Source organism: Sturnus vulgaris, chromosome 3 (genome assembly GCF_052056855.1).
Source record: "Sturnus vulgaris isolate bStuVul1 chromosome 3, bStuVul1.hap1, whole genome shotgun sequence".
Lineage (NCBI taxonomy): Eukaryota > Metazoa > Chordata > Aves > Passeriformes > Sturnidae > Sturnus > Sturnus vulgaris.
The window spans coordinates 77503862-77529701 of NC_142245.1; the positions used below are offsets into that span (position 1 = coordinate 77503862).

Here is a 25840-nt window from a genome sequence, read left to right on the forward strand (position 1 = left end):
TGTAAATTGTAGGTCATGTTCTACCATATTTTTCTTTTCTCTTTTTCTTCCTTTTTTTTTAAGAGAAATGCATCATCAGTCTGCTTTTACGGTCTTCAGATCCTCAATCTGTGAAGTTCACACTGGTTAATCTAAATCAGTCAGTCTGCCTGATTATGAAAATCAATGGTTGTACAATGCAGTTTTAAATTTAAGGAAAAAAAGTTGAAGTCTTAAGAAGTATAAAGATAGTCCAGGACTAACATTATGAACTGATTGATGTGGTTTGTGGTTTCTCGTACCTTCTGGTAAAGCTGAGTAAGATATACCTATCTCAGAACATTGTATCAATAATGCCAGGTATGAGTAGGTAAACAGTTTCTTCTTTCACATGAACTCTGACAGAATTATAAGGAAACTAAAATGGATGTAGTAAACAGAGTGGGGTGTGGTTAGTAGTGGGAAGAATACACAAAAGATCGAAACCAAGCTAGAGATTTGTGTCAAGAGTGTAAAAATTCTAAACGCAAGACAGATATTTCTGAGAGTATCAAATTTTCACAGAATGAAGTATGATATCCTTTCGATAAATTTTTTTGCACAAAACTAAGTCTAAACTTTGGCTTGCAGTTGGATCATTGTGATTATTTTAAAATACTTGCAGATCAGAGTCTACTGAGTTGTACTTCCTGATTCAAGACTAATTCAGTTAACCATGTTTGCAGAATTATACTTACCCTTAGCAATGATGTCATTGGGGCTACAGGGCTGAGACATTTCTGCTTAGCATGAGAAAGAGTATTTTGTTTTCTTTGTTTCGAGTAAGAGCAAGATAATCTGGAGTTTGTTTGAAAACAGGTATTTTCATGTACATTTAGTACAAAGTCTATCATTTTTATCACAAGATAACACAAAGAGTTATATGCTGCTGTATGTTTAATTCAAGATAGGCAGATATTTATTGGTGAGAAATGTTTTAAGTGAAAAACTGGAAAAAAACCCACAAATCTATGAAGAGGAGAAACGTACGTAATCTCAAAAACAAAGCTGTCAACACTCACTGAGTCTGAGGTGCCTTGGTCTGATTAGGGCTTCAAAGCTGTAGAGGATTTGGGACATCCTAAAACAAAGTAAATGAGTCTCTTTATTAATAGTTTGTCCCCATGAAAAAAAAAAGCATTCTGCTTTTGACGAGTTTTTATGAGGAAATTCAGTAGAAAGTAAAGTGAGTGGAGTGGATCTGAGGCCTTTGTAGCTCCACACAAATCTTTCATTGTTCTGTTGGGAAGAGATGAAGTCTTAAACACTGCAGAGGGTGATCTCATTAGGAGTAATTGTAATGTGAAAAACTGCCCTGACAAAACCATTCAGTAGACTGTATTAGAGGTCTGTTAAAAATATTAAGTGCTGTGTCGTATAGAAGTCTGTGTTGAGGTTTTAGATTTTTTTTTCTGAGTGACTGATTTTTTCCTTTTTTTAGTTAACTTGCTCTTTATTACAGACCTACTTATCATTGATGTAATTAATATACTAATTTTATTTTACTTTCAATAAGAGAGAGAAAATATCCAAAAAAACCCCCAGTGTATGTTAGGAAGGGGGTGGGGGACATGAGCTGAGTGATCATGGCAGGGATGGATAGAGAAGAAATTGATGTTTGGTGACTGGAATTCAAGTAACCTGTTTATTAAACAGGCTTCTTAATTTCTAACCGAGCTGATGTTGACAAAAGAATTAAATGATAACTTGTACTTGAGCCTGGTGGCGTGCTCATTTGCAAGAACACTTCCCATTTTTGGCTTGCTTCCAAAGCAATCACTGGGAGAACACGCTACTCTGGAAGCAGTCCAGAGGATCATTTATGGTATTTTTCCTCTTTTCTTTCAGTGATCCTGTTAAGAGTTTCAAAACAAACTCTGGCCCCATATTGAGGCAAGCTAATGTGTTTGAGAGGGAAAAGGTGGTAGGCAGGCACTCGTCGAGTGCGCGCCGAGTCGGCAGCTCCGAGTCAGATCCGCGATCTGGGTGACTGTGGCACACGCTTGTAATTGCTGTCTGTGTGTCCTGTCTGGGCTCGAGGATGTTATTAAGTATGATCAACTATGTAGCGACCGATAATGCAGCTGGCACACCGATACTGCGTCTGGTTTTTGTGACAGGTATTGAGAGAAACTTATCTGAACGTTGACACTAATGCAACTGGCTATCTGTTACTGTCAAGCTGTGTAACAGATCAAGTGGAAGCAAGCTGGTGTGTGCTTCCTTAACCCAGAGCTTTTATAGCCTTGTCTGAGGGCTCACTTCTGCAAATACTTTGTACCTGGCATGCTGTGTGACTTCTTTGGGACTACTCAGGGCAGACGGTATTGTGCTCTGTCGGGATGGGCAGAAGTCTGTCATTCTTCTCTTGCACTTGCTGAAGCTCTGCTGAATTAACACAATAGGATGGTCCTTTAAAGATACAGGTAATACCTTACCTGGCTGTGTTGTAGCAAAGGTAGGAGTAGATGGCCACACTGTAGTTCCAAATAGCTCTTCAGCCTGTAACTCAGCAGGGATTTTCATTTGTGTTACACTAGCTTGATTGGCTGGCTGTGATTGAATAATGTGTTCCTTTTGCATACAGCTCCTCTCCTGTTTGTGAAATTTATTGAGTTCAGATACTAAAACAATTGAATTTTGATTTATGCACAGCTCTGCACTGGATTTTTATTTTTTTTTTTTAATGAATGTAAGTAACTTGTAGTGCTGAGAAGAATAAGGAAGAAAACAATCATGAGTGGTGAAACACGTAATCTGGAAAATAAGGTCCCCTGTGTTCCCTCTGCGTTGCTTGATCTTTCAAACAGAGGTTGGTTTTTTTTTTTCCTTTTGGATGTACACCGATTACTTCTCACTATACAAGTGCCAAAGAATCCTTGTGACCTCAGTGGTCTAAGACATACATAAGAGAGCCAAATTTCAGAGTTCTCACAAATGCAATTTAAAGCAAAATCTTAAAGCTGTGTGAAACAAATATGAGGAAACTATATGAGCCTCTGAACTTTCAGTTGCAGATTGTTTTGCTTATGTACAAGGAAACTATTTCCTCACTGTTGGCTTTAGGTCTGCTGGTGTGCAGCACTAGGCTTAGGTATGGAAATTGTGCAATTTAAAGGATTATCTTGAAGGGTACCTAGCAGCAGTACCAGAAAGGTACTTAGACATAGTTAGTTCTTTTAACAGAAAAAGTATGTATGTATTGCATCTGCTCTGGAAAAAAATCCAACCAACCAAAAAAAAAAAAAAATCCAACCACAAAACCCAGTGGACTTCTCAGTAACTGTACTGGACTCCCAATAGGTCTAACTTGGACTTTTCTCACAGTGGAGTTCATTTGATATGTTATGCATGTAAAGCAGTACAATGTGATCAGTGATTGATATTTGAAGGTGAAAATAATTCTATGAGAGTTTTTAGTATAATGTATTTTCCATCTGTTTCATGTTAGTTGGGGGTGGACAGAGAGAATTAAATTTATTCAATCAGAGAAGTAGAGTGATATTTCAAAAGGTAAGAAGCTCCTCTTAATATTACTGAACTGAGAAATTACATAGATCACTGGGCACCAAGTCCAAAATTTCAAATTTCTAGGGAAAGCCAAATGGGTGCATTTTACTGTTAAACATATTATAATACTGTATGCATTAACAGTTGTTTTATTGGCTTTCAAATGAGGATGGAATTATAGCTATTTGCACATTTTAAATTGGTGTGGTAAAATGGGAGCTACAGGCTTTTCTTTCCAGACTTTGTCAAGTGCTATACAGTATGCCAAAGAGCAAGCTGCATCTGTTCCTTCTCTTTGTTCTTCTTGGGACAAACTTTTTATCTCTTCATTTTGTGAGACATTATTTGATAACGGATCCAGAAACTGAATTTCCCTTATGTGCAGCTTATTTGTGGTAAAGTATGTGTGGTTGTAGTTTTTTGTTTGTTTTCCTTCTTGTGTGTTTTTTTTTTTAATATTACTCCATTTAGGAGCTGATGTGCCAGACATTTATTAATAGAGGTCAATGAATTAAGATGGGAATGTGAATAAGTTGTCTTTAAAACAAATATTACTATACTTCCCAAAAGCCCGAGCTGCATGTATTGTGAATTGGGTGTAGAGTTCAGCTCAGGGAGTGTGTCACAGAAGCTGTGGGTGACCTGAGACTCGAGAACCTATGCTCACATTGCTGCATTTTCAACTGGAAAATTTTTTGCTTTGTGGAGGTGGGGAAACGGTAGAAAACTTTTCAATGGCATTTATATCACCAAGACTTTAAATGTTGCCTTTTTTTAAGAAGAGTTACCTTTCTTCCATTTGCTTCCAAAATTACTCTAGGGAAGAGAATGTAATTAGTTTCAGCTAATTGAACCTGAGTAGAGAATGAGGGTATCTCTGTGTCACTGAGTCTTGTCATTTTCTCAGAAGCCCATAGAAGTTCAACAGCAGAGCATCTATCTCCTTCTTTTTTTATACCCTAACATATTAAATAACTTTTTCTGTTCCTTTTTAAAGAAAGGTCAGTGGGATCTGATATCAGGCACCACATACAGCTGAATATGAACTGTTTGATTAAAAAAAATAGAATTAAAAGGTAGGTATCTTTGCAAAGGATCCTAGCAGGGTTCAGGAAAATAAATTAGATACTTTAAAGTGAAAGTAAGACCTTCTAGCTAGATGGTCAAGAATTACTGATAGTGTTTCTACCATGAAATGGAGAGCTTTGATTTCTGCTTCAAGCCCACTTTGGAATTTATAGAAAGTTGAATGTTTTGGCTATCATTCACCCTGTAGTCTTCTGACTTCCCTTCTTGTCAGAGAGGTGTTGTCAAATGATATATTTTATTGCTGTAGCTTCCTTTCAAAACAGTCTAGTGTTCATAAAGAGGATGATTTTTACAAATTTGTTAGTCTCTCTAAGTAATTTGGATTTATTTGACCTACTTTGTTCATGTTCTTCTGTTTTCTGGATGTGAAAGCACAGAGAATAGAAAGGAGCTATGCTCACTCTTACTGATGACCTCTTTGAAAGTGGTTTCCAAATGAAGTAACACAAAATGACTGGTAGTCTCAGTGGTCAGGGATGAAACAAACTGATGCCTTCTGGCTTCATAAAGTCTGTTTCAGGTCTCTTCTGTGTTGTTTTTTGATACAATTGATTTTTTGTAGTGTTGCTTTGCCTGAAGTATCTGAATTAGTCTGATAAGTGTGATTATAGGTTGTCACAGTTTTGGTGATACAGCGTCCTCTCCCAAATGTGACATAAAGATATGAAAAAAGTAAAATGATGAGAAGTCAAAGTGATAAGTAATGAAGGCAGTCAAAACCATCTAGTTTTCATTGATAATGCCATCAGAGTGATCTCTAAAATAAATTAACTGCAGAGCTACTGACAGATTTAGTTCCCAATAAACTAGTAGTTTTGGTCCAGAAGAGCTGAAAGAGGTGAAATTGCACATGCAAATGGGCAATCAGGAGCTCAGATCCTAGAAGCAGGGTTTTTGGATAATGTGGTTGAATGTAGAGCTCTTTCCCTCTCCAGCCTCTCTTCTCCTCTGCCCTCCAGCCTCCCCCTCTTCCCAGCTTCTGCTGTCTTCAGGAATTAATTTGCGTTTAGCATTTTACTTGAGGTTTGATGAATACCAGTTTCTTAAACTAAATTTGCTGCACGGTTATGGTTGTTGTTTGGGGTTTTTTTGGGTCAGATCCACTGCTGTGCACAGATTTTGAAATGAAAACAAAACCAGCACTGAAATTGAAGAGAATTTTAGTAATATGTCCTTTAGTTGCAGGGAAGGCACTAAAACTGTCTGTTTTACGGGTCTGGGATGCCACTACTGAATTAGCTACGGTTGCTCAACAGCTGGGCCATTAACTCCTTAGCCATAAAGTCTATCTGCTGTTTGCTCTAAGTGAAGCTTTAGTTGGTATTTAGAAATGGAATCGCATCCTGTCAAGTCTGTTGCCCAAAACCATACATTTTGCTTCTGAAACGAACTTTTCTGCCCAGAAATATTTTGTGAAGGGTGTGATAGATGTCTAATGGCTTTGCTATAATTTTCTAAGTTTGCTATGCTTCTAAGTATAAAAAAGTTTCCCTATGTGAAAAAGAAACATCTTACTTGGAAACTGTGAGAGGTTTTTTGATTTGTTTGTTTTGGTGTTGGTTTTTTGTTTTTGTTTTGTTAACCTCTCAGAATTAGGCCACTAAAAATAAATTTTAAGTATGCTTTCATTTCTGAGTACAAATGGGAGAAGTCACATATAATCCTCATTAGGACTATCATAAGTGTACATGCATTCTGTTAAACATGGCTATTAGCTTTTTAAGAAAAAGCAAAACAAACCCCATCCTTGAAAACAAGGTTTCAGGAATTGAAAAAAGAGTAGGTTGCAGAGAAACTGAAAGCAGGAATCAATTAATGGAAGAGCCCATCACAGAAAAGAGAAGAACATATTAATAGCTATTTACCTAATCTTCTTCATATAGCTGTAAAATGACTATTATCTCTATGGTGAAATGCTGTTGAAAGTTGTTCAAGAAAGCTGCAGTACAAAGTATAAATTATTCCCTGAAAATAAGGAGCCTTAAGTAAAGGACTGAATTTGAGATTTTTATTTAAGAAGTGAGACAACCATATGGTGAGATCTATGTTTCATATTGAAACTGAAAAAACCCCAGGAAATTATGTGAGCAAAATGTTTGGTTAACTAGATTAGCTTCTGAATTTTGATGCATCCCAAACTTTCTCTGTTATTGTGAAAATATTTGCTCCTCAACAACAGTTCCTATCTATTAAGTAGTATTAAATCCTTACGAATATCTTTGTGATTTCACTTGGGAAACTGTAGAGACAGTTTTAGTGTAGGTTTTCAATTAATATAATGTTTATTATTACTTGAACTATGAAGCAAAAATTAATTCTTGCTTCTTGACTTCTCAGCTGGCTTGCCCTATACTGTACAAGCTGTCTGCAGTGCTAATTTTGTTATTAAAAACAATAAGCTGTACACAGTTTATTGTGGATTAACACTTTTTAGATTGAAAACAAAAAAAAAAGTTCAAATTAGTATCTGCAAAGTCAAAATGGATCTTTTGAAGCTTTATAATAAGTTACATAAGTTATATACTTTTAACTTAATTGTGTTGTTTTTTCTCCTCTCCTAGAGGTAATAGAAATATAACTTTTTTTTTAAACTTAAGGCTGGAACCAAATTGGGAGTAAAACAGTTTGTAGGAGTTTCCTTCAAAGAATTAGAAAAGTATATTCAGGGAGCTTATTAAAAGCCAAACACTTGACAGAAAAAATATGTAGATGGATTTCTACTGTAATCCTTCAGACAGTGTTGTGGCGTCAAAGAGAACTAAAAAAAAGGGTAGGTTCACTATTTATATCAGCATTACCTGTCTTTAATTTCATGAAAAGAAACCCCTTTTCTACAGAATGGTGTGTCTAATTTCTTCTATAATAATGCATTATTGTGAAAACAGCAACAGTAGCAAATGAATTTAAGGCATTTTTATGAACACATTTCTCCTTACTTAGAGAAGCTTTTATCCCTGTGCACTTCCTAATCTTTGTGCTGCTACCGTCACAGTGAGTTCTCTTGTCCCTAATATTAATGAAAAATCTATGTTACACATGAAAGTGAATAGTATCCAGTTAATAGTTCACGGCAGAAACCATGGTAATATCGTGTTTAATTTCTTCCTCTCAGACACATCAACAATGTGTGCCTGGTGGAATTTTTGTACACTTTTTTGTGTACATTTTTTGGTATACTTTTCCATTCATGACTATTTCTGACTTCAGAGTCTCCCTAACAAACAGAACACACCAGCAAAAAGGAGAGTGCCTGTTAAGTATTTAACACTTTTTTCCTTCTATTTTTCTTCATTAAGAAGAGATTTTCCACTTAGGAAAAATTATCTCTTTGAATGTATATGCTCTTTGGAAACTTTTGCTTATAATTTTTAAGTCTAGTTCTGAGTAGCAAAGACAATCAAGTATAAAACTTGTGTGCAATAAGAATTGGGCTCGAATATTGTATTTCTTGAGTTCAGATGCTGTCAGTGCATGTACCTGTACATTTTTATGTAGCTGGGTGGCCCCACTGCTTTTTTCAAGGAGGATAAAGTTGCTCACATCTCTAACAAACATCAGGGTTTTTTACCCAGGGTAATTTGATACTTTAACCTCTTAATTTTTATGATTTGGATTAGTTACATGTGTCTCTTGGCAAGACATGTCTTTCCTGAAGTGATAGTATCAAGCATTTTTCAATAAAAGTCTAACTCCAGTTGTTAATATCATCTGGTATCAGTGCATACCTCAAATGCATGTGATTGATGGGAAAAAAAAGGAAGTACATTGAGAAACATAATTACTATTAATAATTTTACAATGTATTTACTGTACATAAATACAAAAGTTATTTCTTACTGTAGTTGTGAAATACACTAAGACTTTAGAGAGGCTGGAGTAAGTCTACAGCAGGCTGGCTGCTGATTTTTTTTTCTTTAACAAAAAAAACCTCTGATACTATGTATTGCCATAAATAAACATGGTGAGAAAGTGTAAAAATGAGGTTTCTACTTTTCACTAAACAAGTTATAAGTATTTTAAGGAAGTAATGCCTAATGCAGGAAACTATCTGTAGAACTGCAGGCTGGGGCACCAGCTCCAGAACTTAATGGCAAGAATCCCATTAACTTAATGAGAGTAACATCATATGTTGATGTTTTCCTACTGAGGAAAGTGCTAAAGTTTTAAGTAAGTGTAAGCATATACATAAACTTGAAACTTCTATGTTGATGAAATGTATTTAAATGTATGCTTTATTAGAATTTTTAGAATTTTAATATTGTGTTGCTATAAATGCATACAGAGAAATGAATATAAACAGGACCCTAAAATTCCACTGATAGTGCAGCTCCCACTGGTGAGATGTATAATACAGAGATATAGAGATTATACATCTCTAGCATAATTTTGCTATAATTTATTATTCTTTCCTTGCATGTAGTGGATATATCATGCAGTGTAGATGACTGGTATTCATTTTACAGTGGATTAAACTCGTATGGGGAGGGTCAAGTGATATTTGGAGGTCTTCTGGCAGGTGACTAATGTGGTGGCCTCATGTAGCCATATGCATGTATGGTGTACATTCCATTTCTTTGTCTTACTGGATGTGTCCTCATGATGTGACTGAACTACAAGTGTCCCCTGACAGTTGCTAGAGCTAATTTTTCTCAAATGACCATTCATATGTTTTATTTGCAGTCTTATAGTGTACGTGTGCATATTTTCCTATGGAAGTCTAAATCCATGTGTAAGAGAGGGTAGGACGTCCTTCATCCATTTGTGATGGACCATCAAAACAAAACTCAGGAGTTGTATGGAGCTTGTATTAATTACTTCATCCATTTGACCTGAAATGTATGTAGTAAACAGTAATTTTTTAACTTCCTGAGTGTACCATTGTTTTTTTACACTAAACTATTATATGGGTAGATTTTGAGAAGAAATGATACATTTAATGAAAGTGTGTGTGGTGCCTATTTGAATCAATCAATTTGTGTCCACAGAGGGATATAGTTGCTGTTGAGGAACTCATTAAATCTCTACTATAAAATATTGGAACCCTTGCTTTGCTACCATGAAAATTCTTAAAGAATGTTGGCAATTGAGGCTTTATTAGTAAAGTTTATTGTATTCCTAAAAGTTGGGCAGTTTGTGTGCCAAACAGCTCAGCTATGTTAATGCTGGAACAAATTGCATGTTCAAAAATTTGTCTTTGGGACATGGTCTGAGTGGGCAACATGTGGGGCTGTGATCACTGGCCATATTTACATGATCTCATTCAACTCATGTTATCCAGGCTTAGGTCAATTATTTTTCTTGCTGAGGAGAATTTGAACTTGGATCTCTTGCTTCAAATAGGGCATGTCTCTTAACCAACATGCAGTCACTGTTAGAAGGTTTTATTAGCTGCTGCTGAAACTTGTTCTTCCCATAGTGTAGCAGTTAGAGCCATTCATGCAGAGTGACAGATTCCAATCCCTTATGAGGTTATGAGCTTTCTTTTTTATATAAATATATTTATTTATATGAATGTATATAATATATAAAACACACAGACATGCATATAAAATAGAAACCATTTAATCTTGACTATATGAGTTCTAGTGTTTCCAAATGTTGACATAATGTTGTTTTGATTAATTATTTGCATTGTGTATATATGGATGTACTTATTAGGTGAATGGTAGAACTGGAGAAACAGTTCTACTGATTTTTTATTTTTGCGTATAAGTGTGATGTGTTTATATGTCAAAGCAAATGGAGATGTATTGATCTTTTCCATTGTTTCTGTTAGAATGCATGGTTTTGTTTGAAGTCTTAAAACATCAAGTAAGAAAATGTAACTAGAAAGAAAAGAAATTGTATTGAACAGATTTTTTTTAAAGATAATACTTGTTATTTTGTTTTTAATTGCTACATAAAGATAGTTTTCAGATGTGACTGGAATACTTTCAAAGACAAGATATTCTTACTTGATTTTATTGTCTTGAATCAAGCCCATGATACAGCCTCTTAGCTGAAATCAGACATTGAATCTTGGATATTTGATCTCTCATGTTTCAAAATGTCAACATCTCGACCGATTTATTTGCACAGTAAAGAAATTAATTTTTGTTTAATTTATTGAAAAGGTGTGTTTCATATCAGTAACTCTTCAGGAAAAAGTAACATTCATTATATTATTTACTGAGTATATTATAATTGTGACATTGTTCTGTGCTGATTGACGCATTTGTCTGTTATACAGATAAATGGGCAGCTTTCAAAGTGTGATCAGTTTTATTGGTACTAAATAGAAAAAAAAGAGTAGTGATAAAATCCTTTCAAATGATAACTAAAGGAAATAGACATTGTTTTAACTGATAGCAAATCCTAGGGCTCCACACTGTCACCTAATTATCTCACCTATGGACATCTCAGCTGGATTTTATCTGCAGTCTGATGCTGGGAAGTGTGAAAGTATCATGTGCTTAAAATCATAAGCGGGGCTGAAAATCATGTCCCCCTGTGCAGATGGAATAGAATTTTCTATCTGTGATCTCTGACTGTCTCTTCTCTTTACTACTTATAATTAGTTGCATGTCACCTAATTTTCTGATTAAAAGGCACAATTTTTTGTCTTTATGATGTATATGCTTGTCTGTCTGCTTTTGTTTGCCAGTTAAAATAAGTCCCTACTTGTCCTATTATTGAAAAAATCTTGTCAGTGAAATTGCTAGTGAATAATACTGGTAAACAAGGGAGAGAAAGAACATCTTTTTAAAGCAGTTTTTCTTTTCCCTGGGCAAATATGCCATAGGAGGAGACAATGACATACCTACTTTTGATCTTTTATCTTAAAGATTTTCTGTCATATTTAGAGCTACAGTCATTGTATTGTGTATTATTGTTGTAAAAAATCATGTATCCAAGAAGATAAGATTCAAAATTCCATGACAAGTAAAGATGAATGGTTTTTAGAAAATAAAGTACAGGCTGATAGCACAAATGATGTGCAGTATCTGAGTAGGGGATTTTATTTCTCTCCTTAATACAAGAACTAAATGAAAATGCATTAACTGTTCTCACAAAACAAACCCCACTTTTATAATTCCACCATTTAAAGATGTTTTGTGTGTTTAAGCAGTGACAAGGGTATTCATTATTAATTAACATTCAGGAGATAACTGACTGTCAGTTGCCAGTCAGAGTGGAGCTTGGAAGAATGTTGACATTGATTGATGGACATGTTCTGGGACATTGCACAAACAACCTGCTCAGGTCATCTGAATACGTAGAAACATTACAGATCAGCTCCCTGTACACAAGAAGCTCGGGCTGTCCTTTCTGAAGGGAGGATATCCTTCAGGTATCCTGGGCTCCCTTGATTTGTAAGTTAAGCTTTCGCTTTCCTGCACTGTGGTCACCAGTTAAAAAAAGTTCAGTTTATTGCGGTAAGTATAAATAACATGTCACTGTTCTGTTTCTAGCTTTTTGTGATTTAGGTGCTTAATCATTCAGCAATATTTTTATGTTGCTTTTTGGAGTGCTATATGTACTTACCTAATGGATATATACTAATACAATTTTTTATTTAGGCGGAAGAAAATCCCCAACCCCTAATTTATATTACTTTGAAATACAGAGATGGAAGAGGTATTTCAATCGTACCATCTCTGTGGTCTCTTCAGAATAGTGAGTTTTACATACTTGCAGTGATAGCAGTTGCATGCATCTCCTGCAATCAGCAGTGTATTTAGATTCAGTGGAATGAAGACACCCTTATGGCACCCTCACACCTCCTTTTAAAGGAGGATATAAGCAAGCTCTTAGTGTGTCACATACCAGTTCTACTTACCCTTGGCTGAGTAGCCTGTGTGCCGTGGGAAGAGTGTCTGAACTCCTCCTGCTTCTTGTGATGGGCACCTGCTCGTACAACGGCAGTAGTACTTGGCTAAAGAAACAGAGTATGGGGGTTTATGGTCTGTAGAGACTTTCAGGGAGATAATGCTTCCCTGTGTAAGTGAACAGCCTGGTCATCAGCATATGATAAGCACCTACTTCACAGATACTTACTTCTACTAATTTTTCTCAATTTTGATTTTTTTAATATGTTTCCAAATATATCATGGTTGACTTGGATTTATTAACTAAGACAGAGGGCTGGTCATTAAGGTGATTGAAAAGGAGCCCTTTTCCTGTGATTATCCATGGGGGCAAAACTCTATTACATGACTCTGTAGGTTAAAAATTGGATCTGTCTTGTCTTCTTTAAAATCCCCATAACTTTCAGCTTTGGGAGACATTGCAGTTCCACCCACTCCAGATGGAAGAAGTGTGCTGCTGGGAATCCCTTGCCAATCTCTGTCCCTGATAACAGTTTCTGAAACATATTGGGGAAATCTGTTGAGAGCTGTTATAATTTCGTACTTGTCTGCCAGTTTTCTCTTTCCCTGTTTCTTCCAAGTACCTGCTACTGGGGTTCTTTAATGCTTCTTTGGGGCTGGCAGGGTATTCCTGCAATGAGGCAGAGCTCCCTGCTTTTACCCATTAGAAGAGGGCACCACAAACGTTTCTGTTGCAAAACTGCTTATTTTCCCTTGGGTAAAATCTTGCTTGCTTTATTCATTAAAAAAAAAAAAGAAAATAATGAGTCCCTTGGGACTGCTTGTGAAAGTAAGAAAAACAGGAATTGGCCCCATGTCATAACCATCTGTTATTAACACAAAGAGCAAGGGCCCAGTCTTGCAGTCCTTGCTAAAAGCAGTTTGTTTAATAGGAATTACTACAAATATGAAAAATGTGTGTTTTCCTCATTACTGTGACAATATTCCCTTCCAGTAGTGGAAAAAAAAAAGTCATCATGAATCTTGGTGTACAATCACACAATTGCATTATGTTGTATTGCAGTAGGCTATATGCAATAAACATCTCATTCCAAGAAATATATGTATTGCAGTATTTTCAAAAATCACTTCAGCTACTTTCACGCATATTTTTTTCATAGTACATTTCTTTATTTTATGGCTGAATTATGGCTGGGTTTTCTTTTCTACTGTTTTTATGACTGAGGTAAACCTTTTTTTATTATTATTATTTTATTTTTTATAGCAACTAGTTTGAAAATGGTGCCATTCTACCCTCTCCTCCGGCAGAAAATGTTTGACTTTTTACTTGATGACTCCCCTGCCCCAGACACACACACACACACACTCCAATCCCATCCCTCAATTACAACTACAAGTGTTACTGGAGAACTGAAATTATTTGATCCATCTTGCCATGCCACATCATGACAGAGAAGTAGTTTTGGTGGCTGTAACTTCCATTCATCTGTAAGATGAACTGCTAGGTTAGATTGTAATTTTTTTCCCCCAAACTTTGTGACCTTCCCTGTATTGTTTATTTTTACCTTCATATTTGAGAGAATTATTCCATACTATTTAATGCAAACCCCATATCTCTGTAAAAAGAATCAGTTTGATATCTTCCTCCCCATTTGTTTTTCCATCAGTTCATCCTTAGTTCTGAGAGTTGCGCCAGTCCCTGCAAGGTAACTTGAGCCATGAGTGTTAATAGGAGCATTTAATCCATGCTCCTTCACTTCTGGCTATAAATCTGTTAGGCAGAACATGGGTTGCTCTAATCCTGTTGATTGCACCTCTGTGGCAGGCCAGTCCCCTGGCAGGCTGCAGTGCCTTTAAGGGTGGCTTTGAACAACCGGTCTGGCACAGAGCACATGCAACACAGCCCAGAATCTGGGAAAATATATAAATTATGATAGGAGGCTGTGTGTTTCCATGGTGTATGCAGAAAGAAAGGAATTGCTGTATTGGATCAAACAAGTGCCTTGTCAAATCCATTACTTTTTTGCCAGCAAATGTCCAGTAGCAGATGTTTGGAAAAAAAAATATGAAGGAACATCAGTTTTGCTTTTCTTCAGCCTGAAAGCATTCTCTACAGCTCAGTTATATCCTTTATATCCTATATACAGCTCTTTATATCCTTTCTCCAGTCATTTTATCATTCAAATGTTAGAATAATTGTTTTCATTTCATGTAATAGATATGTTCCATATAAGCTCCTAGTGTATTTTTGTGATTTTTTTTTAAGTTTGTTTAAATAGACTGAAAATTCTACAGATGTTTGCATTATTAACTATTCGAGTCTTAAATTTATACTTTGAACTTGACTGAAAAGGCCCTTGAGGATCTGATGTAGAAGCATACACAGTAACAACACTAAATTGATTTCTGTGCATTTAGGGATGTAGATTTTTAACAGTTTGATTGGGAAAACTAAATTCATAATTTGTAAGTGATGTGTAGGACAAAAATAGTATAATTTTATTACAGGAACATTATGGCAACTTCTTCTTCTGTATTTATAGACATTTTGAGACATTGAAGGGTTAACCCCCTCCCTCCCCCAGGCAAGCAGGGTATCACTTTCCTTAAAATGCCATTGGGAAACCGAGATAAATGGTGAAGCATTTTCTGTGTTGACATGATGTTCGCCTGTCTGATTGCATCCTTCCCAACAGACAGCAGAGAAGCAATTACAAAAAAAGACATCTGTGCCAAGGTTTGGCTAGCCAGGGAGGGCAAGCTCTTGTGTTTAAGAGGTAGAGAATCCAATCGATGAAAATGTCTGGGCCTGTTAGCGCCAATAAAGCTGAAGGCCACTGGGAAGCTCAGAGAGGGTCTTTTGTTGCAGAGATAGAAAAGAGGCCGAAGCTGTGACACTTAGGGAGGAATAGGGTCAGCCAGTACGATCATCCATCTTCCTCAATGGCAGCTTTCTGTCAGTTTTTAACCCTGCTCAGCAGAGGATCTAAACCCCTATTGTTGGCACCAGCCAATTCTCAGCCAAGTGTAAATGAAGTTAATATTCACTGACCTTATGCATAGCCAATGAAGGCCCTTGATGTCATCCTGGAAATAATGTTATCTGACACTTCAAAAAGCAGATGTTGGCAGGTTGTTTGTGGTTTTTTGCTGAGCCAGTACGCAAAGACGCATTGTTTAGGCACCTCTCATTTGAACTGATTTCCATAATAACCACAAATAGGCCTTTTTGACCTTAAATTGACATAGTTATGGTTTTAGTTTGCATATCATTATATGCTGCTCACAAAGCCTGGCTAACCTGCGCTAAGTGGTCAGGGAGAAGTAGCTTGGTTCACTTGGACAAGAAATATATGAGCCAGTGAGCAAAATTTATTTATGCTGATAAAACAGTAAGTAATTAAAATATTTTAAATAGTTCAAAGCAGACATTTTTAGAGCAAAATGAAGAATAGTATTTTATTTTGCAACATACCTCCATGAAAGGAAATATGTGACAGAAGTAAAAAAAAAAAAAAAAAAAGAAACTGCTTTCAGAGGTACAGACCGCTTTTATTTTGAAAGGCCTATTGCAAGCAGCTGTTAATGTCTTCCTTTGTCTTCAGTAATATTCTGTCACAGTGAAACATGATTATTCTGATGTTTTAATTACAGAAAGTTAAATAATTCCTACGAGTTCCACTTTGCCAAAAATTTATCTAAGACAGCAGCATACTAGTGATATCTGTGTATTTGTACAGTGCATTTCATCCAGACAGATCCCCAAGCCTTCTGCAGATTTCTAGAAACAGAACACATCCATGCTCCTCTTGTCTAAAAGCCAGTGTCAAACATATGTGGCAACTCTAGGTTGAAACACTATGATTCTTTTTAAAGCACAGAGCTATTTCTCAGCAGCCTGTGGTTCTGATTTGAGGAAAGTTGTAAACATGTACCACACATGGGAGGTGAAAAGTATTTGATTTGGTTTATTTTTCTTGTAAATTAGGTATAATTCTGGCTGTGTGCTTATCTTACGTAAGATGAGCGTAATAACATGTGGTAATAAAGTGCAGATGCAGGATGAATAGTCATTTATAAAAAAATTTCAGCTGTATCAACCAGTGAACTTCGCACAACCATATTTTTCCCCCTCTGTGTACAAAATGCAGCACCAGGTAACAGAAATCTAGAAAATTCTCTATTATGCCATGGTATTGGTGTTAAAAATATGTTTGAATGATGATTGTAGTATAGTTAGCACCTTTCAGGCTGTGATGCATTCCTGTCCTTTTGAAAAAGAACTCAAAATAGCACGACTTTTTTTTTTTTTTTTTTGTCAAAGAATGAGTTAATAGTTGAACTGAGAAAGCCTGATAATCACAGTTGCTCAGGAGGCAATTATCTGACAAGCTGGCAAAGATGAGAAATACCAGAAAAGATCTGCATCTAATTGAAATCACTCAAATCTGATCTTAAGATAAACAGTCCTAGTATTTTTGGAAACTGTTATTGATTGTGTTCTTCTCATCAGTTATGTTTGTTTGTACCTGTTAGAGAAGTGAACATGTTTCCTGTAGTAACAGATTTCCTTAGAAACTCATCAGCTAGAGATTTCTCGCTGTCTTTGCTCAGTATTAACTCATATCAGATGGGTTTTAACAAAAAAAAAAAAAAAATCCTGGATGAAATTTTAAGGAATTGGTGATTGATTTTGTTTGAAGTACAGCATTGTATTTCATTAGCTTCTGGTTATTTGTGTGCTGTCTGTGACATATGATGGCTCAGTCACATAGCTCAGATGATTAAAAGGCTAATTTTAGTTTAGAACTGATTTTAATGGGGTATCTGATAGGGCTAATTTGTCCAAATAGATTAACTCTGATCCCCTCTCTCTGCCTGCCCCAATCCTATATTCAGTTTATTCTACAGTCATTCTGAAAATACATGAAGTTAGATGAAAATTTCTGAAATACAGAATTACAGCCAGCTACTGAACAGTGTGGAAAGAGCAATGAGCCAGAGAGCACTGAAAGCAATGAGGCACCTTAGTGAGCCTTTAACAAGCCCTAAGTCTGCTAAGAAAGCAAATTAATTTGTTTAAGACTTTACAAAGACCCATTTCTTCTGTAAGTTATATTGAGTAATAACCAGATTGAATCACATTTTCGTTTTACTACTCTGCTGTAAATCGGTTCATTTCTGGCTCAGTTTTGTTAGTCTGTCCCTTTCTCAGGCTTTATCCTAAGAAAAGTGTAGAATGCCAAAAGAAACATCAAACTGACCCAATTCTGCCCTCTCCTCCAGCAGAAATGGATACTGAACTACAGAAGTTTATTTCCTATTTCTGGAAGGAGACTGTGAAAGAGAAATTTGCCTTTGTGAATTAACCCACGGACAGATTGATTCATTTCATCCTGTTGGTATTGAATATTGTTCTTATTTTAGTTGAAAGTTTGCAAAATGCTAGCTTTCCATGGGCAGGCCGCTGAGGAAGTGATCCAAAAATAATATAAATTGAAAGTGTTTGGTTTAATGTACTTTTCTGTTTGTTTGTGGCTTTGGCTTTGTTTTGTTTTTTTTTTTTTTTCCTTAAACAAAACAGAACAAAACAAGATATGCTTTGGAGTAAATGTCAGCAGAAGATTCATTAGGGATAAGGACACTGAGAGATGTGGGGGTGTGGGGAGGTGGTTGGGGTCTCTCCTGCTGGTGCAAGGCAGTGGGTTTGCTGTTGACATTGGTGCTGTCTGGCAGTTCTGATGAAGAAAACCTGTCAGGGGCTGTGAACCCAATGTTCTTGCTTGGAACTAGGTTGTTTTTGCTCCTGATTAATCGCATCTGTAAGAGATTTTTTTGGCTGTTTCTGTTGTTTAGGATAATATATAATTGTCACCTCTGGACCTCTGCAGAAGCAGTCTGTATGGGTCTGAGTTCATTTGTATTGTGTTGTTTGCATGGCTGTGATTTTCTTTGACAGTTACATCATCTGGGAAGAGAAAAATGGAATTAGATACGAAAAATTGCTTTGTTCTCCAGAGTTTCTAGAAAACCTCTTTGAAGCTGTAGTGTGAAATCTCTAGCTCGACTGCAGATGATTTGTACTAATAAAAAATAGCCAGCAAAACTCTGCTGGAGAAAATAATATTGGAAGAAAAAAGCACAGAAAAAATCAATTGTATGAGGAGGTAGAATATTTAGTACTGACTCATCTTCCCTAATCAGTAGAAAAATGGATTATATGACTAATAAAGAATCACCTCAAAGAGAACAGTTAAACCATGTACCATTTTGTTGAACAGATCGAGAATACTGTGAATAACCTACCAATAATGAAATACATGATTTTACAACAAACAAGATTTGCCATATGGAGGAAAAAAAAATCAAATGCATGGCATAAAGCACCTGCTGTCAGATTGAAGCCTGGGAATATATCACTGGGGAGAGGGTAGGTCAGTTATGAGGAGCTGTTATGAGGACAGGTGAGGAGAGGCAATCTAAAGATAAGATTTTGGGCAGGGGCTTAGCTTGAGGAGAACGGTGGTGTTTCTCAGCTTCTGCCCTATACTTCAGTGTGCCAGGCAGTGGATGGGAAAAGAGGTGGATGAGCACAAATGGAAAGCAGGAGCTGTCATTGCTGGGGTAGGCATTCCATCAAGTGGTATCTGAATGCTGTGCAAATAACTCACATGGGGCGTGCCAGGGAGCTGCCATGGCCAGTGACACAGCCCCACACAGCCACCCTTGCCCTGCTCCACCACTTCTTTACTTAGGGCTCTGCCTTTGTTTCATAACGTCAATAATGCAAATGTGCAAGAATAAAAGTGAGGCCTGGCCTTGCCCCTGTGAGATGTCTAGGAGATTGTCTTTACCTTTCAAGCCCTGAGGTCTATTTGCTGCCTCTCTTTTGTTTTTAGGTTTTTTGGGTTTTTTTGGTTTTTTTTTGTTTTTTTGGTTTTTTTTTTTTTTTTTTTTTTTTTTGTTTGGTTGGTTTTTCTGTTTTTTTCTGGGTTTTTTTGGTTTTTTTTGTTGTTTTTTGTTGGTTTTTGGGGGGGTTGTTTGTTTTTTTATTTTTATTTTTGGGGTGGTTTTTTTTGGTTTTTTGTTTTTGTTTTTTGTGGGTTTTTTCGTTTGTTTGGGTTTTTTTTGTTGTTGTTGTTGTTTGTTTGTTTTTTTGTTTAGGATTTTTTTTTGGGGGGTTGCTTTGGGTTTTTTTATGTTAGCAGTTTCCAAAGTGCCTTTCCCACACACAGAAAAGAAAAGATAATTTTTTAATAGATGAAATATCTGTTTTAGTAGATGAAATATCAATGGTAAATGTTGTGGAAATACCTTTCATAAGTAATAAAAAGAAGAAGGGCTCATTTGTAAGCGCAGCCATATTCTTAGTGGAGGAGAATAAGGTGCAGTCTTCCTCTTCCCTGCTGCTCCTCTTTCTCCTCAAATGGCAGAGGGTGTGAAAAAAAGTTAGATTTTTGCACTACCCATGCAAAAGGTATGCAGAAACCTCACTGCATTTTATCTACATGGAAAGAGAGGCAGGAAAAATATCACTTAAAAAAGATGAAATTTGAATTTGTGATCTCAACTTAAGATGATTGGGTTCTGTGCTTTTCATTTAGCAAGTTGGAATGTCTCTTTTCTCTATGCACCATACTGAAATGCCTGGAAAATTAACGAAGTAACTAGAAATTAAAGATGAGTTGAGTAAAAGAAGAATGGTTCTGAAACTGAGAATTTATTGTTTGTTGTTATGTTGGTTTTTTTTAAACTTCTTTACCTTTAGACAGACACACATAGATCATGTAGCTGAAATTAATTGGGTCCCCACAATATCAGGAATGTCTGAAATGAAAATTATTCTTTAATCCCTCTGTATGCATCTGTTCAGTCTCTGAATATAACTGGGTAATCTTTTCAAAATATTTCCTGCAACTGGAAGGACGAGGAACCATTTTTTCCTCAAGCTAGAGTTTAGATGGTCATTCAGAAACAATAACAACAGCAAAACCATGTGATTCTTGTCATTGGAATATAAAATAGATCACCAATTGCTTTAGAATGATGAATTTTAAAAAGTAAGAAATTAGCAACTTCATATGCTCAAGCATACTTAGATTTTGAAGCCCATTGTACAAACCTAATTGAAAATAACTGAAAAGTTGGGGTTTTTTTATATTTGGTCAGTTTGGGATTCTTTTTCTGTTCCTGTTTTTTTTTTTATATATATTATTTTATTTATGATGAACCAATATATCTTGAAGGACTAAACCAGTGATCTTAATTCATGTCATACACCAGTGTCAGGACTGCTTAGGAAGTGACAGCCTAATCATAATAAATTCGAGCAGCTTTTACCTCTATAAAATTATCATGGGCAAAGTGTCTCCAAGCATGGGAGAATATTTATTTGTTGCATAGGTGTAAAGGAGGACGTAATTTAACTAGTGGAAACACTGGTACCACTGATGAGGAATGGGGAGGGGAGAAACTCCTTGGAGGCTTTGAAAGATCCAAAATAAAAACTAGGTTTGTATTGCTGATGAATAGCAAAACCATCCTTTTTCTCGCAAACTAAGCATATTTCCTGCAGAATTCACCAAGCAGACCATAAGCATGAATGGTTATCTCTCTCCCATATGACTGTAGAGGTGCTTGTGGAGTGAAATCTTTGCTACAGCCTGCATGTATAAAATACTCTCTGCAGCCAGACTGCAGAGGACTTTGAGTACACAAGATCTGGCTCTTTCCCAGCCTCTCTCCTGCAGCACATCAGGGAGCACAGGGCTTACATTCCAGTGTCTGTGTAATTAGAGTCTCCCTATGGGTAAAATTTAGTTTAAAAGTGAGGAAATATCCTTCTGCACTGAGCAGCAGAAGGTTTCTAGTCAGGACACACCTGTTCCTGTGTGCTGAAGAGTGCAGGATAAAACAGGAATTGTTGGTGCAGAACAAGCATGTCAAGGGGAATCCAGGTTTTAAAGTGGTTTAAACAGGAACAAGTCTTACTCTGTTTGCATGGTTATAATCAGGAACAACTGGCTGTGAAGACTGCAGTGATCCTCAACTTGCAAATCAGATGTTTAGCTATAAGTTCCAGTGTCTACTTTCTTTAACGCTGAATACTAAATGGGGATAAACTACCGGATATGCAATACCAGTCTGATTATTTCAGAACTGTGTTCCTCTGCATTTTTCTATTTTGCATGTGTTTTTTACTTCCACTGAAGTAATGCACCCCTAGAAGTTTACAGCCTTGCTGCTGCCCACTTATGTTATAACATCTACATTCCTGGAATGATCAGCTCCTGCTCTGCTGAATTAACTGCAATACACCATCATTCACTGAGTTTCTTTGCACCTCTGAGAGGTAACTCTTAATACTATGCTAAAAATAAAGTGCAGGAACTTGTTAAAGTTATGCTGGACAATAAAATAAGTTTGAATTTGCCTCATTGCATGATGTGCCTCTTGCCAGCTCTTGTAGGGTTGTCACAAGCTTTATGGCTATTTGCTGCTGTACAGTTTCAGCTCCTGCAGAAATATATTTCAGTTTCTGTTCTTGAATTTTTTAAGGGTCAGCTGTCAAGCACTTCTGATGTTTGACAAATGTTATGTAGTTAAGGATATCAAAAGGATATCATAAGTGATAAGGGGTAATCAAAAAAGAAAAATGGAAGTGCTCATATTTTAAAGTCTCCAATGCAAATAAGTAGAGGTGACCCTTCTGTATGCATATCATTCATTAGCCAGGGAGTATAAAGTTTTTTGTTGAGATGTGTTTTCCAGTTATGGGCTATTTAGGACTGTATGAAAGTCTAAAATAATCTATTTGCTTCAAAGGAAGAAAATAATGCCTTCTAGGCAGTATTATTTTAGGACTTAGAGAATGCCTTTCTATTTTGTCATAAAGCTGTCACCTATGGTGCACCTGAGGCCTGAAGGGGATCATCTCAACAAAGTTAAAAATGGCTGTTCTTTTATTAATAAAACACAGTGTATTACGTTTGTGCTTGCCTTTGCTGCTTTCACAGAGGCATCTCATTTAAAGTCATTAAGAGCTCATTGATACGTTTATTCTCACCACAGTGCACTAATAACTTTCAAAGGTTTTACTATGTGGCTACTGTGCATTTGCAAAAAGTTGCAGTGCCAGGTCAGCACGCATCCTACTTTTCTATGATAAATGAGAAATATTAACATACTAGGCCAGAAACAGATTTAAAATATTTCTAGAGTCAGCTTTCTGTCTTACATTTCACTTTTTTTTTCATGTTCCTACCGTTCTGAGGTAGGTCCTAATTAGTGTATCATATAGATAATTTTACATTATTGTTTTCAGTTTTAAACAAGGATTAAACATCGTTTGACAAACTTTAAAAATGATGTAGTAAAAGATAATTCTCTAATATGACCAGGAGTCTCATACTCTCCCTTGCTGCCTCAGTAAGCACAAAGAATTAATAGAATCTCACAGTACACCAGTAGAAATTCAGAACAAAATAAACCAATATGTAAGTAATGGATAGGCAAAATAATTTTCTGCCTATTTGTAAAATGATCTCTTTTAATTTGGCCACTGGTACAACTAATCAGCTCTTAAAAATCATAAGCTTTGTGTGGAAAATACCACTTTCTACGACATATTCCAATTTATGCATGTTTTTCTGCCACCACAGCTTATTTGCATGAGATAGGTTCATCCATGTTTCCATGAAAACAAATGGTAAACCTGCTGAATTTATTTATCAAGCATTGCATAAAAACTGGATGCCATTTTCTGTTCAGCTATTCCCACTAGATTTTCACTGGTGGAAGTTAGAAGATGTAATTTTGGTCTTGGTGATGTGAATGGTGAAATTTTAGTTTAATTGGACCAGGAATTGACCCAAGGTATTCTGCTTATTATCCTGTATTCATTTTAATGACAGCTATTTGTGATCTCACAAAGCAGAAACATCATGAGTAAAACAGGCATCTAGAGGAGGTACAGTTCTAAGCCTCATAGACAGTGATTTATTTTAAATTACCTGTAGTAAGAAAATAAGTGGTGGAAAATGAATGATGTTTAAAAATATTTCACACCTTGCTGTTAGAAATAGTTCATACTTTTATTGTGTACTGGTGAAAATGAAAAGGAATGTTAACCGTCTTCCTGATTTTTAGGATAGTTTTAATGACTATTTACATGCATTGCTTCCTATACTAAATTTTGCTCTGAACAATGTACAGGACACTGAACGATACAGGATCAAGGTTTCTCTTTCTATTTTGATTCCCAAAGTGTTGTCCACTGTCACAGGAGAAGTGAACTTCATCAGACGTGACTTGACTTTACATCTGCACAGGAGGTTATCCCTTGTAAAAGAGTAGAGTTGTGAATGAAACCTTTGTCTTCAGCTTCCTTGTAATCCTGCAGTACAGTTGAGCATGTTAGCTTAGTTGGAATAATGTGCTGATTTTCTAAAGATGAAAAAAAAAAAAAAATCAGCCCTTTCCTCATTTTAGGTTGCCAGTTCTGTACTTTCTTAGGTTTCACACTACCTGCTTTGGCTTTAGCAACTCTGATTTCAGTCTGTCACCTCCCCTGGCTAAATATAAAAAATGATATGCTCTTCTCCTTGAAGGAGAATATTTAAGAAATGCAGTCCTGGTGAGAATGCTGTTTTGTAGCAGCAGGGATTCTTTTTTCCTGTCATTTTCTTAATTTGGTCTCTGTTTCAAATCTTTATCAGCACCTGTCCTTTTAATGAAACAGATTAAAATGTCTGGGAGTAAACAGAGGATTGATTTGCTGTGAATGTACAGCTTCTGTGCTTTTGCAATACATGCAGTTATGAACAGGGATACCACATGCTTTAATGTCCTTACAGACTCTTAACTGCTTTGCTTGCTTGCCTTTGTGCATGCTGATCTTAGTTCTCGTTTCACTATATTAGGCATTATTAATGTATATTCTAATTTATTTTTCTCTGGGACAAGGAGTATGTTGTGTGAAATGCTGTATGAAATGCTGGAGAGGGGTTATCTGTTACAGAACTGTGGAGATATAGAAGAAAATACTAAAGATACTGGTTAAAGATTTGGGTTAATAAAATGATAACAATATTCTGAAATATTACAGAATATATTGCAGCAGCTCAAATATATTGATGACTGTCTGACTGGGTTAGAGATAAAAGCAGTAGACATGCATTTGCTCTGCTTGCTCTCATTTAATTTCATCATAGTGAGTCACATAGGCATCAAGATTTATATGTGTCTGATAAGTAGTCAGGATAGAGAGTGCTAATGATGGTTGTAAGGCTTTCTAGAATTCTATTTCTTCTGACTTTGGTTGACATTGTGACTCTAAATACTGCAGATTCTGTAAATTAGTAAGTGGGAGACAGAGGAGGGGACAACCCGCCTCAGAACTCATGCCATATTCATCAGTATTTAGTCATCCATAGGTTGATTTTTTTAAATTCCTCCCTTCCCCCATGTCTGGACAGCAGAATGCATGGTGCTTTTCAGGGAATATTTATCAGATTGGAGTGTGCATTTATTGGAAGAAATTGAGGGAAAGTAAGTCCATGCTTACTGAGGGCTGAGGGTTTGGTGAGGGCTTTTTGGTTTGGTACTCTTTTTTTTTAATGATGTATGGGGGGGTTGTTTGGTTTTGTTTTGGTTACTTTTTTGGGGTGGGGGCTTGGGGGATTTTGGTTTTGGTTTTTTTTGTTTTTTTTTTCTTTCCCAGGGAACTTATTTATCCTTCAATTCCTAGAAAATCTTTTTCATCAGTGATCGGTGCAGAATGGAGAGACTTGGCTGAGTCTTACTGGTTCACATGGGACAAGTGTCTGTAGCACAATCTGTTTCTGCTGATGGCCCTAGCACTGACATGACAGATGCTTGGAAAGCTGCTGTCCCTACTGCCACTATTGTTGACACCATTGCAAGTTCTTAAAGGAAAGTTGCAAAGAGTCTTACTCTAGCTGAAAAAGAAGACCCACAGTTAAAAACAAGGTAGCCTTTTACAGCCTCATCCTGTGGGGTATCTCTTGTCATCAAGTGCTTTTGGATGGTCTTAACTGTAGCTAGTGGGTTGAAGGTCTTCACTTCTTTAAATGACTGTGGTGTTAATGGGAGGATTTGGAATATTATGAGGTGTTTGCACTTCTCTTACTGTCTTCATTTATATGACTTAGGTGTTTGCTGCCGTTGTAGCAGTGGTCCTTAGAGGAGCTACTTTTCCAGAACATGAACAAAGAGAGGAGTGACAGTATTGCAGCTAGAAAAAAAAAAACATGGGAAAAGATAGCTATGGGCAATTTCCACAGCTCTTAATAAGCAGCAAGAGCAAGTATAGCAGAGAAAATCAATAAAAGCCCCTTGTCTACCTTCTTACCTCCACAGCCCTTTCCTGAAACCCACAAGAAAAAAAGATGCAG

At 36.4% G+C, this 25840-nt stretch overlaps 1 protein-coding gene across 6 annotated transcripts in view; it reads left to right on the top strand.

Annotated features, from left to right (window-relative positions):
- Positions 1-25840, top strand: part of EPHA7 (EPH receptor A7) — a 294990-nt gene that overhangs the window by 9289 nt on the left and 259861 nt on the right. The gene's annotated exons all lie outside the window — the stretch shown is intronic.